The following is a 14,880-nucleotide window of genomic DNA, read 5'->3' as shown; positions in this document are numbered from 1 at the left end:
GGTGAGGGTCCTTTCTAAGCGGCAGGGCAATACACATGGACATGATTCTGTGACCACAGCCAACCCCACACAGTGGAACCCCTGGAGTTTCTCCAGATCATCACCCAAAAGGAAGTGATAAGCTCCCACTGCCCCAGCTGAATGAGTAGCTGTCCCTCACCTTCCAGGTATTTGGATGATACCTACCATTCCAGCAGCCAACGCGAGTGATGTAATATGGATGCCAGGAACACAATCCTTAAGGACAGCTACAGGGGACCTGACATCCAGGAAAAGCACTTGACCCACGGGAGAAGGATCTCTACTCCTCCACACTTACTTACCATCTGAGGCCCTGCATCAATTGAGGTGTTCGGCAAGTGCCTGGCTCTGAGAAAGCAGGTGGGGTCGGCAGGGGACTGCACTAGGTTCTCAGATCAAATGGGGACCACATCAAGGGAAGAATGGGCGCAGAGTTGGGATGAAGAGTTGAAACGGGGATAGGAAGACGTCAGTCTAACAAGATTGGGTAGGGGTGGTGGGAACTAGGGCAGCAAGAGTTGGGGGGTGGTTTAGCAAAGACTCAGGAATGAAGTGTCCTCAGGCTGGCTGGGGATGGAAAGAAAGTACGGGGTGGGCTTGGAAGTTAGGGGTTGAGTGGGCGAGGACAAGAAGATACATACAAGACTTGAGATAGGGCTGAGATCAGAGTTATCAAGAAGAGGGGGGTAAGCGCAATAGGGCATCTACTGTGGTGGTAGGTATTAAATGAGTGGGGGGAGGTGGGTGTTTTGGCTGAGCAGACCTTGGGGGGCTGAGCAGGGGGGCTGGGATAAGAAAGCTGAGCCTGAAAAGGGGTAAGCCAGAAAGACGGGGAGGGGGGAGGGGGGGTTCGAGGAGGTCTGCGTGGAGCACTGGGATCGCCAAAGGGGTTGAGGGGTGAGAATGAGATGCGTCAGAGGGAGGCGGAGGGAAGTGGCTGTCCTAGGGGTTGGAAGTGGGCTGCCGTGGGGTCGAGTGTGGCTGCACTTACGCAAGACCAGTGGTGAAGGGGTGAGGGTAAGGGCTGGGCTCGGGTCACGGGTGAAGAAGAGGAAGGGGACGGGTCAGCACTGGCTGTTTGGGCTGAAGGCTCGGGTCCGAGTGGGGTAGGGTGCGGGGCTCAGGCGGGGAAGGGAAAAGGCTCTGAAGCAGGACAGTTTCAAAGCAACCAAGGGTTTGCGATCACGGACAGGGCTGGTGACCCATCGCCCGTTCTCGTCTCGGCCCCGCCGTCCCTTCTCACCCTCCTCGCCCTCTGACCCCTAACTCACCAGAGGGAGCGGGGACGGGGCGCGGGGCACTCCTGGCCACGGCAGCCCCTAAGCCTCCGACCAGGCGCTGCGGCCTCCCGGCCAGCGACAACAGGAAACGGCGCTCGCGGCGCCGGACGCCATCACGTTGGTTCGGCGTCCGGCCCCGCCCCCGGACCGCGGAGCCAATCGCAGGGCCGGCGGAGCCTCGGGGCGGGGCCACCGCTCGGGAAAGCCCAAGTCACCAGCCCCGGAGCAGGTGAGTGATCTGGGAGGCTGGGGACTCTGCGACCCGAGATGCGCACGAAGAGGCGAGGCCACCGGGGTAGCCCACCAGTGTCGGGCGGAACGTGTCCTACTGCCCGCCCCCAGAAGTGTCTGCGTCTCACTAGATCCCGGCCGCCTTCTGGGTTCATGACCTTGCCTGGGCACAGCACTATCTACCATTGAGGCTGTCTGTTGGCCTCCTGCCCGGAAGGTTCCCACTTGTAAAATCGGACCAATAACGTCTACCCTAGTTTTGCCTCCCTGAGGGCATCAGTGCAGTAGGTGCTTCCCGCCTGGTGGTTCTCAGGAAAAGCATACAGGTTTTGATCACCGCTGTCACCAAGGGAGCACCTTTAGGTACCCGTCAGCCCCCAGGCATGAAGCTTAAGGTTCTGGTTATTCTCATCTAGCCAGCAAGTTGTTTGTTTCCTTTACTTGGTAGAGTTGATATTTCTCTTTCACATGGACTCGGAACAGAAGGTCAAGAGTGTGTGTTGGTGGGGGTGGGGAGAGATGTCTTGTGCTTTGGACACTTCATACCTGCAGGCTTAGGTCAAATGGGATCTTAGGGCCTGAGTGTGGGGTGAGTAGTGGGGTGGAGAGGTACTGCTATCTGCAGGTTCAGGGGGACTTTGGGGGTGTCTACAGGGCTGGTCTGGGAACGGGACAGTTCTTGGAAGAAAGCTCCACTGATCTGGGCCAGGCTCTCCATCAGCCTTTCTGGGAAGGGGAGAAGAAGGGGTCCCAGTGCCTGTTTCCATTTATAAAACCAGCTGTTGAAGATGTGGCACCTGAGTGTGTGCGGGTTGCCCCTTCAATAATTCTCTCTCTAGGAGCGAGAACCACCTCTCCTCGATTTTAGACTAGATGAATCTGAGTACATTTAGTATGGTTAACAGTTGAACAGAAAGTTAGAAATAAGGACACGGAGGGATGCCGGGGTGGCTCGGTCGGTTAAGTGTCTGACTTCGGCTCAGGTCACAATCTCACAGTTGTGAGTTCCAGCCCTGCATTGGGCTCTGCGCTGACCGTGCAGAGCCTGCTTGGGATTCTCTCTCTCTCTCTCTCTCTCTCTCTCTCTGCCCCTCCCTCGCATGTGCTCTCCCTCTCAAAAGTAAATAAACATTAAAAATAAATAAATAAGGACACAGAAGCAAAGCATTATCTTAGCATTAAACAACTTGGAAAGTAAGGAATTTACTAGGAAATCCAGCTTCCTGGGCAAAAGGATAGTGTTTCTGGTTATAATTATAGCACATCAAGAGCATCAGTGTCTTGATACAAGCATGCCCTCCCCCAGATGGAGCCAGCAACATTCCTCAGTTCTTCCAATGAATTTGTACGCAGCCGCTGTCTGCAAAAGCTGTGGGAACCCCGCATGGTAATCTCTTGTCTATCTTTTCAGGAGCCCCCGTCTCCTGGTCTTCTCTTACTTCTCAGGCCTCTCGGCCCCTCTGCAAAGTCGACGGGCTTGTCTTCCTCTCTCCATCTTACTCTGGCGCACGTTTCCACCATTCATGGGCCACGAGTCCACCAGGTAGTCTGAGGCCGGAAAAAAAAAAAAATCTCCCATTACCCTGTTATTTGAGCAATAATAAAGGTACATGCAAAGTGCCATGGTGCCAGAGAAGAGGCCTGGAAGGTTATCCTGGCGGAAGCACCTTTTATCTGAGCCTTCCGGGTGGACACAGGAAAGGGCGATGCCGATGCCGGCGAAGAGACTGGTAGAGAAACGGCTGGTGGGTAGGAATGCAGACTGAGCTCAGGGGAGGGTGCACGGAGAGGTGGAGAGGAAGCTAGGAAGTAAGGCCAGAGTAAGAGGAGGGGGATCAGAATGGAAGGGGGAGATAAAGACAGATTGGGCAATGGGGAAAGGGAGGAGGCACAGACAGAGCTGGAGGCCAGCGCAGGAAGGGCTCAGACGCTCACAAAGGCACTGGTCTGTCAGAGTCAAGCACTAGGCATAGTCATTCAAAGCCAGGCAGGAGAACTGCAGGCATCTGAACTTCTTGGGGGTCTAAGGTGTCGATTCCTGAACCCCGCCCCTGCCCTGGAGAGTCACTCTGGGATGAGGCCCAAGCATTTAGCCTTGGCCCAGACCTTTTCTGTCTCTTGCCCTCCCACCCGTGGATCTGAAGGGTGAGAAAATGTGAGGATCTCTCTTTAACCTAGGAGCTGAAGGGCAAGGGATTTAACAGGTGTGGAAAACAGAGGCTCCTAGTTGCCAGATAGGAATTTTGATTTATCCTTAGCAACCACCCTGAAGGTAAGCACCATTGTTATGCCCATGGCATAGATGATAAAACAGGCTTAAGAGAGGTTAAGGAACTTGGGGGCCCAAGGCCATACAACTCATAATTACTACGGGTGGGATCCTCACCCAGCTCTGATTCTAGCTGGAGAACTAGCATAATTCAGTGGCCGAGCAAGTGGGCTTTGGAGCCAGGAATGCTTAGGTTTGAATACCGGCTCTACCCCATACCGTTTTCTAGGCCTTCCCTAAGACAGCGCGGGGCCCAGCACAACCCAGCAAGTGTGGGCCTGAGACCACTGCCACAGTCAGTGGTTTTCATAGGCCCCTCGAGATGGCACCAGAGATAGAAACTTCTAAGTTTGATTGGTGGTTAGAAAAGAGAAGTAAATCACAACACTCTGAGGCCCCTTCGCCTCAGGCAGAGGGGCCAGAGTGTGTGACTTCCGGGAAGTTCCCCAAACTATCTGAGCCTCAGTTCCTCATCTGTAAATTGGGGAAAATATCAGTTGCCGTGAGGATTAAAGAAGATAATATCCTCAGGACGGTTTCTGGTCTGAAGTAAGCACTTGAGGATAACTAGCTATATTATTATTATTATTATTATTATTATTATTATTATTATTACAGTTTTGGCTAATTTGTACCTACCCAGTCCAGTCAGATCTCCGTTTTCTAACTGGTCTTTGAGCACTGGAGTGAGAGCCTCTCTTGTTGGAACCCCAGATGTATCCTTACTTGGTCTCTGACCGAAATCATCTAAGTAGGACTAATGCCACCATTTCTTTTGAAACCGGAATAGGTAATGTTCTCATGGCTTCTGTTGCAGGAAGCTGGTTCCTCCCACTCTACTTGAAGAAATGGATTTAAAGGGTTCGTAAAAATGATTTGTCAATTCTATCTCAATGAAGTTGGACACAAATACAGCTTTGAGGTGCAGTTGACAAAAGAATGGACTCTGTAAGCCTCCCAAATGTTATCACACGTAGTTTACAGTTCAAATAGTACGAAATGAAATGGTGAGGAAACAGAATGACCCGCAGCAGCCTCTTGCCTCGACCATCCCCACCCTCCTGGGCCAGCTCACCAGTCCTCGGTCCTCCTTACCTCTCGCTGGGTCTTCGGGTGCTTATCTCCACCTGTCTTGTGTTTCTAGCTCTTAATTCTTCCATTTAAAAGATTTAAAAAAAAAATTTTTTTTTTGAAAGAGAGAGAAGGAGAGAGAGAATCCCAAGCAGGCTCTGCACCGTCAACACAAAGCCCGATGCGGGGCTCGAACCCAAGAACCGTGAAATCGTGACCTGAGCTGACGTCAGACGCTCAACCGACTGAGCCACCCAGGTGCTCTGATTCATGCATTTTAGACACTGTCTGTGGACGTCCTGGCAACACAGGCAAGGAGTTAGGTCTTTAACACCCCCCACCCATTCCATTCTTGGGGTTTACTTTTGTCACTCTTGCCCCACGAGTGACAGTGGTTGCAGAATTGTGACTAGGCAAGTATTGTTCACCGCAGAGCTTACTCATGTAGTCCGATGGCACTCGTTTCTGTCCCCCGACCCCCCGGGGTTTAATTTCTTCTCCTTCTCTTTCTGTGCTGCCCGCCACGATCACTCCTCCACTCCGCTCCAGTGCTCTGGCATGACAGTTAGTGCCATTCCCCTCGGCTACCTCCTTGACCTGTCCTACGCTGCTGTCCTGGAACCTTCCTTCGCTGCTTCCTGGGCTGGGCTTTTCCTGGCTCCCTTCTCTTCTTGCTTTCTTCACTCTCTCTCTTAATCTGCAGTTAAGAATCCCTTTCTAATATTAAAAAATAGAATGGTCTTTGGACCTGCTCGTGATCGTAGGTATCCTTTCGATATCTATTAATTGGGACAAAAAATACAGAAAGACCAAAAGTTACTATGAAGGCACTCCTGCTCTTAAGTGAATTTGTGTTTTACTCGCAATAGCATCTATGAACGTGTGAAAGCCTGTTCAAAGTTTAGGCTTAGGGTTAGTTCAATCTAGCCTCAATGTCTGGTCTTCCATTTGTCACCTCACCCCCTCAACTTGCCGTGAGACAACCCCTCTCTTGACTTTCTATTCAGTTCCTGTGCCCTAGCAGAGACTTAAGTACTGGTTTAAGGCCCACCTTGCAGGTGCACGTGGCCATGGCTGGCCAATCAGGGTCTCCTCCTACCAGATACAGGGTCCAAGCAGACCAATCAGAGGCTTTTTGAAGACTGGCTTTCCTTTATGAGGCTTGCTCAACCTCAGTGGAGAGTTGGAGTTACTAACGACTATCTTTGCAGTCTTGGGGCATGCATCCTGAAGCCTGAAGCCATCATGGAGGAAAGCACAACTGAGGGACAGCTGCGGAGAGAATGACGTTTGAGCGCTAGATGCGGCCAGCTTTAAGATCTTAGGCTTCCCGGTTATGTGAGCCGATACACTGTATGACATTTTTGGTTTAAGCATATTTTAGTTGGATTTCTTTCACTTGGAGCATAAAGAGCGGCGACTGATACATTGTCTTTGCGAACTTGGGCAGGTTATACAAGCGGTGTGTACAGACTTGGACCGTGACAACGCAGCTCCCATTAGGTCCCCTGTGGCTGCCCTGTTATCAGCCTGAGCCTGAGACAGCTTGACGTGGAATAGTCCGTTTTAGGGTCTGGAGGAAACGACTTACCATGAGTCACTGCCCTAAAATATACTTTCTACCCACATGCCCGGTGCCTGGAATTCTGTGGTGATGGTGGCATTCCTTAGCGTCAACCATGGCTCTCTTCAAGCGGTTCTCCTTTGGAGTGTGGAGTCTGCGATATTAAACTTGTAGAAGTCCTTTCTTCTGGAGGTCCCTCTGGGAGGCAGTGGATCCAGGATGCGGTGTAGACAGACCTAGGTACACATCTCAGTTCCCAATGGCACGGTCCCTTTGCAGCTTTGGGGGCAAACACATAGCACTGTGTGCTGACCTTTAGGAGGTCAGTCTGTATTACATAAGGAATCCTATGCAGAGAGTGAAGAAATGGTCTCAGATTCACCCAGTAATATCCCCGAGTCAGCCCTGAGGGCAGGGTCTGGCACTAGGCGTTGGGAAGAGGAAGGAGATGTGATTCTTGTCTTGTCAGGGCTCCTGACCTAACAGAGAACTGCGGTTGAGTCTTCACATGGACGGACGCTATCTTTCACTCCGCGCCATTCGTAGGTGACGCCTAGAAGAGCAGGGCCACCGTGTCGTAGCCTCTAACCCACGACTCTGTCACATTCTGGGAGAGAGAATTATGGGCCCTCCCCGCAACCCCGCTCCTGCTGTGTCTCCTCGTGGCCACAGTGTACTTTCCCATCCCTGGCTTGGGGCTTGGGGCTGGTTCCGTGCTTAGGCTCGAAGAGGCTCCGTGCTTAGGCTCGAAGAGAGCAAGAGTGCTTGCTCTCTTCCGCTTCTCTTGGGTAGCCGCTGCCTCTTCAGCCTGGGTCCCGGCAGCAACGCAGGGAGACAGGACCAGCAGTGAGAAGCCGCGCCGATCCAGCCAGCAGGGCATTAAAGTACAGCGGTAACGGCCAACCTGTGAGAATCGGTTTCCCAGCCTCCTGAGTTTTGAGGATGGTTTATTAGTTAGCACTGTTGTGGCAAAAGATAACAGATACATGGACTCCCTCCGTTATCAGGTTACGTACAGGTTCAGCTGCTGCAGTAGAGACCCGACACAACAGTGGGTTAAGTGAATTTTTTTTAATTCTTTTTTTTTTAATCCTTTTTTTCGGGGGGGGGGGAGTGCAGGCGGGGGAGGGGCAGAGAGAGTGGGGCAGAGGATCCAAAGCGGGCTCTGCGCTGACAGGCTGACAGCACAGAACCCGACGTGGGACTCAAACTCACGAACCGCGAGATCATGACCTGAGCTGAAGTTGGATGCTTAACCGACTGAGCCACCCAGGCGCCCTTTAATTCTTTTTGGTTTTAAGTGTTTATTTCTTTTTGAGATAGAGACAGAGATTGAGTGGGGGAAGGGCAGAGAGAGAGGGAGACACAGAGTCCGAAGCGGGCTCCAGGCTCTGAGCTGTCAGCACAGAGCCCGATGTGGGGCTTGAACCCACAAACGGTGAGATCCTGACCTGAGCTGAAGTCGGACACCTAACCGACTGAGCCATCCAGGCGCCCCAACAGTGGGTTAAATTAAAAAACAGCTTGGGGCGCCTGGGTGGCGCAGTCGGTTAAGCGTCCGACTTCAGCCAGGTCACGATCTCGCGGTCCGTGAGTTCGAGCCCCGCGTCGGGCTCTGGGCTGATGGCTCAGAGCCTGGAGCCTGGAGCCTGTTTCCGATTCTGTGTCTCCCTCTCTCTCTGCCCCTCCCCCGTTCATGCTCTGTCTCTCTCTGTCCCAAAAATAAATAAACGTTGAAAAAAAAAAAAACAAAAAAAAAACAGCTTCTTGGGGGCACCCGGGTGGCTCAGTCGGTCAGGTGTCTGACTTCGGCTCAGGTCATGATCTTGCCGTTCATGGGTTCGAGCCCTGGGTCGGGCTGTGTGCGGACGGCTCGGAGCCTGGAGCCTGCTTCACATTCTGTGTCTCCCTCTCTCTCTGCCCCTCCCCCGCTCATGCTCTGTCTCTGTCTCTCAAAAATGAGTCAACATTGAAAAGAAATTTTTTTAAGAAGCAGCTTCTTGATCTCTCATATGATAATCCGGTTAAGTACTGGATCTGGGGCTGGTTCGGTGGCTCTTATGTCAGGGAGCCAGGCTCCTTCTGTTTTCCTGCTCTACCACCCTGGGGTGTAGCCCTCATCCAGATGAGGCCTTTGTACTGTTGAAATCTTCATTTCCTCCACAGGGTGGCGCCAGACCGCTCTCTGCCACTGCCCTGGAACACAGGCAGCCTAAGCACCATTCCTGCCTCTGCTTCGGGCCTCGGGACTTTTCTTCTTCTTGAATGAGTGTGCTCCCGCCCCCCAGCTGGTGCTCCACGCCATCCCCCAGGTCTCAACAACATACCCCCACCAGGACCACAGGAGCCAGAGCTGGTCGTGCCTGGTGCTCCTCAGGACTGAGAGGCCCTGACCTCCGTGGGGGCAGGAGCCCGCCAGCATGACCAGTCGGGACTCCCAGGTTAAGAATCCAGTGGAGCCTCCTGGTCATCCTCAATCTGCTCTGCCCTTCGTCTCCCGCTCGCAGATCCCTGCTGACCTCCAGCCCTGAAGAAGCCGGAGAACCTCTGCTTCCCCCACCTCCCCGTCCGCCTTGTCCTACTTCAGTAGTTTGGTGAGCATAAAAAGGCCTGTCAAAGTGGTCCCTCTGTTTGGGGGATGGGCTCAGGAGGGGTGGGCATGTGGGTTCGGAGGGTGACAGATTCTTTCTCCAAATGCTCGCCAGGCTCCTCCGAGCCCTCTTCTTGATTCAACCTTGCTTGGCCTGTGAAGACTTGAACAACCACGGGCATGGTTGCTGGCAGCTCGTGGCCGCATCCCTAGTAGGACTCTAGCCTCCCTTAAAGTGCCTGCCTGCAAAACTCCCGGCTGTCTAAAGGATTGGCTGCTTAGTCCAGCCGACGCCTGAAGATCGGGCCCCTGTCTCCCAGCTTCTGTGAGAGGGCAGGAGCTTAACTCTGAGAAGTGTCAGCAAAGCCAGATGGGTCTCCTATGGGCCAGCGTCCCTTCCTGCTTTTTGTCATCTTTCACTTCTGATTATAGAGCCCCCACTCATTCCCTTCCCTAGTCCCTCATTCTCCCTGTGAAATACCCCATCACCTCTGTAATACTCCCAGTTGGGTGCCTGCTCACGATGAACCCTTTCCCCTACGGCACTGCAATACTATGTTACTGACTGAACTCTGTCTGGATTACTTTAAGTAGTGTCTGCTTTTGTTTATCTTCATCAGGGGAGGTGTGCGGGATCAGCCTTTTAATTTTTTTTTTTTAATATTTTGTTTTGAGAGAGAGGCAGGGTGCAAGCAGGGGGGTGGGGGAGGGCCAGAGAGCGAGGAAGACACAGACTCCAAAGCGGGCTCCAGGCTCCGAGCTGTCAGCACAGAGCCCGACGTGGGGCTCAAACCCAAGAACCGTGAGATCATGACCTGAGCCGAAGTCGGTCGCTCAACTGACTGAACCAGCCAGGTGCCCCAACAGCCTTTGAAATTAAATTATTTTCAGGATCAGCTTTTTAAGTAAGCATCCCAGGGATGTTTGCGTATAGAGGTCCAAAGGCTATATTTTGAGAAATCATGTTTCCCTGTGGAGATCTTTTCTCTGGCAGCCCTTTTGAATGGGGGCTATGTTTTCTCAGATACCGCATTGCCAATAGTCCATCCAGCTTTAATTCCAGTGAGAACGTTCCAGAGATGAAACTAAGAATCAACTCCAGGCGCTTCTCCAGTCACCTCTGGGGATGAGTGTATGTCGTCAGCATCCAGCACCTCACCTGCTGCCCAGCTAGAATGACACCTTTCAGGGTTTCTGACTTAGAAACACGACCACCAGGTTACTCCATGTGGACACCACCCCCCTTTTACAAAGCCTTTGAACACCCACCCATCAGGAGGGGTTTGCTGGATAATGTTGGTTGGCTCTTGACACCCATTTCTAGCCCCTTCTTTGCAGGTCCTGGAAACCCACGAACCATAGTTCACAGATTCCCTCGGCAACAGAATTCTGCCAATAAAGCGTACCTGTGTGAGATTTAGAAGGCGGGAAGGAGGCGGAAGCCATGCTTTTCTCCTCTGCAGCAGCAGACATGCAGGCTGAATGTTGGAGTCCATACTCCCCACCAGTCAGGCTTGGGGCCATGGGGCTGTAGTGACCCCAGCAGTGGCTTCCCGAAGTTTCCTGACTGAGTGGCAGCAGCAACTTTGAATCTATGGAAAGCAACTGTGGTAAAGTAACCTGAGAGCTAGTGGTGCGATTCCCCCCTGGCCCTGACCTTCACCACCGCGAGCCCCACCAGTGGTGAGCACCAATTGCTTGTATAACCTTTGCGTGTGTGTGTGTTTGAAATATCTAGAATGGTTTGTTTTCCTGGCTATGGTAGTTTTAAAATATGTTCACAAAACTGAGGGTTGACGGGGGGTGGGAGGGAGGGGAGGGTGGGTGATGGGTATCGAGGAGGGCACCTTTTGGGATGAGCACTGGGTGTTGTATGGAAACCAATTTGACAATAAATTTCATATATTGAAAAAATATAAAGATCTACTGAATGAGTGCTGGAAAAAAATAAAAAATAAAATATGTTCACAAATTCTTTGACTCTTCTCTTTATTTTAATTTTTTTTTAACGTTTATTTATTTTTGAGACAGAGACAGAGCATGAACGGGGGAGGGGCAGAGAGAGAGGGAGACACAGAATCCGAAGCAGGCTCCAGGCTCTGAGCCATCAGCCCAGAGCCTGACGCAGGGCTCGAACTCATGGACCGCGAGATCGTGACCTGAGTTGAAGCCAGACGCTTAACCAACTGAGCCACCCAGGCACCCCGACTCTTCTCTCTTTAAAAGGTGGGGTCTAAATTCCCACCCCTTGAATGGGAACTGGATTTAGTGACTAAGTCACTGCTAAATGCTGCTCTGTGCCGTCTGAGGTGAGGTCATAGGAAGGCTACCTTCTGTCATTTCTGTCTCTCTTTCTCAGCTCACTCACTCTGGAGGTACCCAGCCATCATGCTGTGAGGACATTCAGTCAAACAGCATGTGGGCAGGCTCATATGGCAAGGATCTGAGGCCTCCCTCCAACCCCCTTGACAGCCATGTTAAGTGAGTGAACCACCTTGGAAGTGGACCCTTCCGACTCAGTCAAGCCTTCAGGTGACTGCAGCCCTGTGGTATCTTGAGAATCTCACCAAAGACCCAGGGGCAGAAGTGCCCAAGCTATTCCCAAAAATTTGACTCAAAACTTTTGAGGAATGGGGAGCCTGGGTGGCTCAGTTGGTTGAGCGTCTGTCTGACTTTGGCTCAGGTCATGGTCTCACCATTCATGGCTTCGGGCCCCGCATTGGGCTCTGTGCTGACAGCTCAGAGCCTGGAGCCTGCTTCAGATCCTATGTCTCCCTCTCTGCCCCTCCCCTGCTTGTACTCTCTCTCTTGTTCTCTCTTCAAAATAAACATTAAAAAAGATGTTTTTTGAGGAATAAATGCTTATTGTTGTTTTAAAAAAATTTTTTTAAATGTTTATTTTGGAGAGAGCAAGAGACAGAGACATAGAGTGCGAGTGGAGGAGTGGCAGAGAGGGTCATAATCTCGTGGTTCATGGGTTCGAGCCCCGCATCGGGCTCTGTGCTGACAGCTCAGAGCCTGGAGCCTGCTTCACATTCTGTGTCTCCCTCTCTCTCTGCCCGCACGCTCTCTCTCTCTTTCTCTCAAAAATAAACATTAAAAAAATTAAAAGAGGGGCGCCTGGGTGGCGCAGTCGGTTGGGCGTCCGACTTCAGCCAGGTCACGATCTCGTGGTCCGTGAGTTCGAGCCCTGCGTCGGGCTCTGGGCTGATGGCTCAGAGCCTGGAGTCTGTTTCCGATTCTGTGTCTCCCTCTCTCTGCCCCTCCCCCGTTCATGCTCTGTCTCTCTCTGTCCCAAAAATAAACGTTGAAAAAAAAAATTAAAAAAAAAATTAAAAGAAATATGGCAGGGTGGCATTTGAGACTAATAAGTATTGTGCAAATTTGAGGTAGTGTTATAGAAACAACATTTTCTAAGCTTCACTCTATGAACCACATTTGCGCTAATGGAAATATTCCAAAATAGGAGAATGGAGTTGCCTGGAATCCCGGCCCACACTTTGGGAAGCCCAACTATGCACAGATGGGTCTTCTTGGTTTCTCGTCAGCTCTGTCTCTGTGTCCACCTCTCTTATTCAAAAAGTCACCACCAGCCCCCGCTCCACCCAGCTCATTAAGGAGTTTGGGCTGGCATGAGGAATTTCTGCCCTTGTGACCTAAGAGTGACTACAGGGCCTGGTACTGCGCCTGGCTCAAAGCAGGTGCTCAACAAACAGTAGCTGCCACCATCCTCATCGTTCTAATTATTGATTCTTTGATGGTAACCATGGCTTAGACGTCTCTGTACCCCTGCACCCTGCAGCAGGGCAGTATAACCGTCAGCAGGCTTTGGAGTTAACAGGCCTGGATTAAACCCCTACCTGGCAGTTTTGGATTTGCGGCTTTGGGCACCTGAACAGGTTACCTACATCCTTTAAGCCCTGTCCCCTTATCTGCCAGATGGGGATAATAAAGTATGTTTTCACGGACTGTTGGGCGAAATTAAGACTGCAACACGCCCAACCCAGGCCTTGACACCAAGTAAGCAAATAGTGAACTAGCTGCTGCCGCTGCTTCCGATTACTGTTACTCTCTAGTCTTGTGCTTTCAACACAGTTATTTGTTGGCTCACTGAAGTCACCACACCGAGACAGACACTTGGGGGCCATTCTCACTAAAACGCTGGGGGAACGGGAGCAGGCACCCGGAGAACAGGTGTCCTTGCCCAGCAGCAGCAAACTAATAGAGCCAAAGAGGCACTGATGGGCCAATCACTCCGCTTGGAACCGTTCCTACCAACCCTGCCAAATCTGCTGGGCTGTGCCCCAGTCCTACTGTCCCCTCGGGGGACTCTGTTGGTGGCCAGCGGTTGGTGCCATATTCCATCACCTATCGCTAAGCCACCAGCATTTATTTGGGGGCATGTAAAGAGATTGTCAGGGGCGCCTGGGTGGCTCAGTCGGTTAAGCATCCGACTCTTGATTTCAGCTCAGGCTGTGATCTCACGGTCGTAAGATCGAGTCCCTCGCATCGGGTTCCACACTGAGCACGGAGCCCGCTTGGGGCTCTTTCTCTCCCTCTCTCTCTGCCCCTCCCCCCTTGCTCTCTTTCAAAATAAACAGACATTAAGAAAAGAGATGATCAAACCTTGTTCGTTCAGGATTTCTTTTATTCACTACTGTATTTTGACTCTGACGTCCTTTTTCTAAAATCTGTCATTCATTTACTCAGAAAGTATAGATGACTTCATTATTTTTAATGTTTATCTATTTTTGAGAGACAGTGTGTGAGCTGGGGGGAGGGACAGAGAGAAAGGGAGACGGAGGATCTGAAGTGGGCTCTGTGCTGACAGCAGAGAGCCCAATGCAGGGCTCAAACTCCCACACCATGAGGTCATGACCTGAGCCAAAGTCGGATGCTCAACGGACGGAGCCACCCAGGCACCCCGACTCCTCCCAACATCCCAAATGTGACTGGTTAACGCCCTCCTCTGCAGAAGTGGAGGGATGTTTGCGTCTTCTGCACGTTGTGCTGCATTATCTCTTGGAATCGTGCAGCCCTGATCCGAGCTGGGTAGGAAAGCAGTGGTAGGTGCGGTGCTGGGCTGAACTGGAGAGAGCCCAGCCGCACGCATCCGACCCTCAGTGGGGTCAGCAGAGGCTAGTGTGGTACAGGTGAACAGGAAGTGCCCCCACCAATAAGTTTTCTGAAATAAAGGCCTGAGCAGGGCAGTCCTGGGTGATTACTGCTCTCACACATTCTTTACTCTAACCCTCCAGCATCTCCCTGCTAGCTCTCTGAGGGTGGGGACTTTTTTTTTTTTTAAAGAAAACAAACACAAAAACCCAATGGGAATTGTCTACTAGCTTGTAAGGTTGAGGAACACCCTACTTCCCGCTACACATTTTGTGTCTGAGTTTGAGCTCTTGGGAAGACAGACAGGCCTCAGCCCGACAGTGGAGGTAGGCTCAGCGATCCAAATACTCTGGCAACCCCAAAGACCTCACGGAGGGGCCAGAAAGAGATGATCCTCTACGGGCAGGGGGTCAAGCGCGTTGTGAGTAACTGGTATTTGGTGAGCCAGGGGAGAGAGCACCAGAATAAGCTGTGAATGAACTTAATAGTCTAAGCCCCTTGAAGATACGTTGTCCGGTTTCCAGAGACTGACTGTATCAGGGAAATGAGGGAAAGACGCCCCATTCACCCTACTTTGCCCATTTGTGTCTTGCGGAAATCCTGGCTACCACGAGGGACTCTGGCTTCAGTCCTGCTTCTCTCGCCCGTGGCCCCTGTTGTCTGTAGATAAATTCTGAACTGTTTACGTTTTACTTCCTTACCACGTGGCTAGAATTGGTTATGGATTTATACATTTCAA

At 51.7% G+C, this 14,880-nt stretch overlaps 2 long non-coding RNA genes across 14 annotated transcripts; one reads left to right on the top strand and one right to left on the bottom strand.

Annotated features, from left to right (window-relative positions):
• The first annotated feature begins 36 nt into the window (after window positions 1–36).
• On the top strand, window positions 37–10,830 carry LOC147571266 (uncharacterized). 13 transcript variants are annotated; one of them, XR_015247551.1, is made up of 7 exons: window positions 1,275–1,530; window positions 4,619–4,662; window positions 4,998–5,130; window positions 6,084–6,676; window positions 6,906–6,978; window positions 8,603–9,030; window positions 9,142–9,616. It is a non-coding gene; the product is annotated as an uncharacterized LOC147571266 (long non-coding RNA). The 13 variants fall into 13 exon arrangements; XR_015247550.1 differs by having other exon boundaries at window positions 6,906–6,982; XR_015247546.1 differs by lacking the exon at window positions 6,906–6,978 and having other exon boundaries at window positions 1,277–1,530; window positions 6,084–6,225; window positions 6,323–6,676.
• LOC147571267 (uncharacterized) lies at window positions 2,700–6,087 on the bottom strand. Its single transcript, XR_015247556.1, has 2 exons — window positions 5,924–6,087; window positions 2,700–3,080 (listed from the first exon to the last, which is right to left on the bottom strand). It is a non-coding gene; the product is annotated as an uncharacterized LOC147571267 (long non-coding RNA).
• Window positions 10,831–14,880: the final 4,050 nt, after the last annotated feature.

Source organism: Puma concolor, unplaced genomic scaffold (assembly GCF_028749965.1).
Source record: "Puma concolor isolate L17-30 unplaced genomic scaffold, mPumCon1.1.hap2 unalloc_scaffold_34, whole genome shotgun sequence".
Taxonomy (NCBI): Eukaryota; Metazoa; Chordata; class Mammalia; order Carnivora; family Felidae; genus Puma; species Puma concolor.
This window is presented reverse-complemented; position numbering and strand designations above follow the sequence as displayed.